This window comes from Bos indicus, chromosome 27 (genome assembly GCF_029378745.1).
Source record: "Bos indicus isolate NIAB-ARS_2022 breed Sahiwal x Tharparkar chromosome 27, NIAB-ARS_B.indTharparkar_mat_pri_1.0, whole genome shotgun sequence".
NCBI classification, from domain to species: domain Eukaryota; kingdom Metazoa; phylum Chordata; class Mammalia; order Artiodactyla; family Bovidae; genus Bos; species Bos indicus.
The window spans coordinates 34,619,240-34,623,199 of record NC_091786.1 but is presented as its reverse complement, the minus strand read 5'-3'; the positions used below and the strand labels follow the sequence as shown (position 1 = coordinate 34,623,199).

The 3,960-nt window shown below is 42.7% G+C and overlaps 1 pseudogene; it reads left to right on the top strand.

Annotated features, from left to right (window-relative positions):
• The first annotated feature begins 457 nt into the window (after window positions 1-457).
• LOC139180209 (vasculin-like protein 1 pseudogene) lies at window positions 458-3,627 on the top strand (annotated as a pseudogene).
• Window positions 3,628-3,960: the final 333 nt, after the last annotated feature.

The window sequence follows — 3,960 nt, the reverse complement described above, 5'->3', positions numbered from 1 at the left end:
AGTAATGATGTCAACAAAGGTCCGTTTAGTCAAGGCTATGGTTTTTCCAGTAGTCATGTATGGATCTGAGAGTTGGACTATAAAGAAATCTGAGCACAGAAGAACTGATGCTTTTGAACTGTGGTGTTGGAGAAGACTCTTGAGAATCCCTTGGACTGCAAAGAGATCCAACCAGTCCATCCTAAAGGAGATCAGTCCTGAGTGTTCATTGGAAGGACTGATGTTGAAGCTGAAACTCCGATACTTTGGCCACCTGATACAAAGAGCTGGCTCATTGGAAAAGAGCCTGATGCTGGGAAAGATTGAGGGCAGGAGGAGAAGGGGACGACAGCAGATGAGATGGTTGGATAGCACCACCGACTCAATGGACATGGGTTTGGGTGGACTCTGGGAGTTGATGTTGGACAGGGAGGCCTGGCATGCTTCGGTTCATGGGGTCGCAAAGAGTTGGACACGACTGAGTGACTGAACTGAACTGAATGATGAAAATGGATCCAAAATAACTTCTCTACTGAAGCATAAAATTCCTATTTAGTCTGCAGGAATGGGCAGAACAAGTGAAATATAGACAACTGACAAGAAGAAAACCTCACTTTGGAACTTTCTGCATGACTGTTCTTAAGCCCTGCCCTTCTACTTGTTTTAATTTTGCTGTGAATTTATAAATAGTGAAGACCAAAGAAATAGAGGAAACATTTGGGAGCTTTATACCAAGAAATTTGCCTTGAAACCTGCTATTCTGGGAGGGGAAAGCATATCAAGTTCCTGTCTGTTTTTGTTTTGTTTTTTTTTAAGCAAGGTTTCTTATGTCCTTAGATTTTGAAGGATAAGACAAATATAAACTCATACCTGGAGACTATTTTTAGCAGCTGTGTAAGAATAATGAGATTTGTAAATTAAGGGCTTTGTAATGTGGATGTTTTGCTACTAGAGTTGACTACTCAGAAGATCTTTTATAGCTCTTCAATGTTTTATTTTTGATCTCTCACTTCAATGAAATTATTTGACCGAACAGAAGTCCATCTGTCTTTCTAAGCTATGACCTTGTTATGAACAGTATTTGCATTCACTGAGCAAATGTCTATGCATTATCGGGTTTAAGCAACATCATAGTGCCATCACTCAAGGAAGTTGAATGAGGTGAACATTGATATAGCTCTTCCCCCCATTTTTGAAATGTAACAAATACTTTTATGTTCCCCTCCCCCTTCCCCTTTCCCCTTCCACTTTGGGGAAAATGTCAGGAACTAGATAGTTTAAGATGAGCAATTGAGGGGACTGAGAGATTGATCCACACAGAGCCTGGCTTCTTTGTGCTTCATCATAAGGCGTTCTGTTGGCCAGCCTAATTAAGTACCCTTTTAACAAGAGAACCTCATGGAAATCCAGTTGGCAACTCAAGAGGTTCAGGAAGCAGGACCACAGAGGTTATACACTCTGGGACCCTAAGCCATGAGGTTGGATGCCTCACCTTGTTGAAAAGATACACTGGGCCTAAATGGCACAGCATGACTTTGTTCCTGCTTGGCTAAATTTCTCAACACCACAGTCAGCTAAGTCACCTACAGCGACTTTTGAAAAACACAGAGAGCACCTACCCAGAGGAAATGGTAGATTTGGAGTAAGCCATAGTAGACCTAATTCCTCTGATGGCTTTTTCAACAATAGACCTCATCAAACGACAGGAGATTCTTGGCACCAGCCCTCCCTGTTCTGCCATGATTCTGTGGACTCTGGTGTCTCTAAGGGAGCATATGCTGGAATCACAGGGAACTGATTTGGTTGGCATGGCTCTTCTTGAGGTCATGATGGCATAAGCCAGCATAGTGGGGGTGGCACAGAAAGCCATCGCCACTGGAATGGCAGCTTCCACTCCCAGAAAGGCTGTACCTTTCAGGAAAAGCCACCTACAGATATTAGGGAAGAGAAGAAAGAAGATAAAGTGGGAAAATTGCAGTTTAAAGAGGAAGACTTTCCTTCTTTGAATCCAGATGCTGGCAAACAGAATCAGCCATGCAGACCCATTGGGACACTTTCTGGAGTATGGGAAAACCCACCTCGTGCCAAGCAGCCCTCCAAAATGCTAGTCATCAAAAAAGTTTCCAAAAAAGATCTTGCTGCTGCCTTCTCAGCTGTACTCACCTAACCAGGATCTCGCAAATGGAAGATGCAAATGGAAGCAAATCGTCAACCATAGTTCCAAGTGTCTATAAAAACCTGGTTCCCAAGCCTGTACCACCTCCATCCAAGGCCAGTATGTGGAAAGCTAACAGAATGAAACACAAATCAGGGTCCCTTTCCTCTAGCCGAGAGTCTGCTTTTAGCAGTCCAATCTCTGTTAGCAAACCAGTAGTACTGGCTGGTGGTATAGTTTTAAGTTCTCCCAAAGAGAGCCCCGCCCGCACCACTCCTCCGATTGAGATCAGCTCCTCTCCTCTGACCAAACTGACCCGCCGAACTACTGACAGGAAGAGCGAGTTCTGGAAGACTCAGAGGATGACGGGAATGGAGACTTCTCAGAGAGCAGAGCCTGTGACAAGTCAGAAGGTTTGGAGGACAACAGCACACCTGAACCAAAGGAAAATGGAGAGGAGGGCTGTCATCAGAATGGCCTTGCTCTCCCCATAGAAGAGGAAGGGGAGGTCCTCTCTCACTCTTTGGAAGCAGAGCACAGGTTACTGAAGGCAATGGGATGGCAGGAATATTCTGAAAATAATGAGAACTGCCTTTCCCTCACAGACGATGAGCTCAGAGAGTTCCACAGGAAGACAGAGCAGCTGAGAAGAAACAACTTTGGGAAGAATGGCTTCTTGCAGAGTCGAAGTTCCAGCCTATTCTCCCCTTGGAGAAGCACTTGCAGGGCAGAGTCTGAGGACTCAGATACGCAGACAAGTAGCTGTGAAACATCTGATGACGATGCCTGGAAGTAGGCGTATAAAATGCTCACAGTCAAATCTGACCCAGTAAACCCAGCTTGTGTGCTTAGGGGTTATACAGAAGAAATTGTTCTTTTCCTTTTCCTTTTCCTTTTCTTATTCTTGTTGAATACTTCATGCACAAGGGAAATAAGTAAATCCTAAAGAGAGAGCAAGTGATTGGCTTGTTAAGCTTTTGTTGTTGTTCTTCCCTGTTATCTGCTTAATAGAGAGAACTTTGTGTAGTGGGAAAGATTTTTAAAACACACACATACACAGTATATATTGGGCAATGCACAGGCGGGAGCTGGCAGTGCAGAGAAGAGACACTCATCTGCAGCAACAGCTTCTACTACCAGCCCTTGGGGCACTCACCCCTGTGCTCAAGCAATCATTGTCAATGACAAAGTGACTATTGAAGTTATAATTGTATTAATGCTAATAATTTGGATATTTTATTTTATTTCTGGCCACTCAGGTAATGTTAGCCCTTAACCAAGCTTATGTGGCTTCCCCCCCCCTTTTTTTTTTCTTTCTGGGTACAGCTGTAAAATATTTGGATATAGGAAATGTGTTATTCTTGCAACCTTGATATTCAGGGTGTATTTTAAAATATAAAATTTTGTGAGATTTCAAAGATTAAAATGTCAAAGATTAAGATTATTTTGATAATGTTATTTACAGATTTAAAAGATGTGGTTTCACAAGTATGTTGAGGGAGAAAACTGCTGCACAAAATAACTAACTTGGAATAAATCTTTTGCATTAATAAAAAAATTAAAAATATTTAAATACTTATAAAAGTCAATACATTTTATGTTACATGATAAAGGAATAAGAGATGAAAGAAAACGTATTTTTGCTTAATATATGCTGGCTGCTGCGGCTGCTAAGTCGCTTCAGTCGTGTCCGACTCTGTAGGACCCCACAGACGGCAGCCCACCAGGCTCCCCCATCCCTGGGATTCTCCAGGCAAGAACACTGGAGTGGGTTGCCATTTCCTTCTCCAATGTATGAAAGTGAAAAGTGAAAGTGAAGTTGTGTC